Here is a 336-nt window from a genome sequence, read left to right as displayed (position 1 = left end):
TTAAAATTGTCCAGGACACTGCTGGAGAGTGGCACTGAGTGGGTGATGTGTGGCGAGGGACTTCTCACTGTGGTCCACAGCATTCCCCCTCAGCCCTCAAGGAGACTCCCTCAATAACCACCACCAAGTATTAAGGCATTGATTCTGAAAGGGCATACTATTGATTTAAAAAAAGATTTTTTTAAAAAACCTCCTGTTCTCTGCTTTGTCTAAAAATTCTTGGCAGTTTTACAATCCATGATATTTCACTGGTCCTTGTCTTTATAATTCAGAACATTTGTAAATAAGTCTATGAACCTAGTGCTAAGAAAGAGACTTCAGCAACATTTGGTGGTG

The sequence above is a fragment of the Megalops cyprinoides genome, chromosome 17 (genome assembly GCF_013368585.1).
Source record: "Megalops cyprinoides isolate fMegCyp1 chromosome 17, fMegCyp1.pri, whole genome shotgun sequence".
Classification (NCBI taxonomy): domain Eukaryota; kingdom Metazoa; phylum Chordata; class Actinopteri; order Elopiformes; family Megalopidae; genus Megalops; species Megalops cyprinoides.
Note: the sequence above shows the minus strand (reverse complement) of the source record.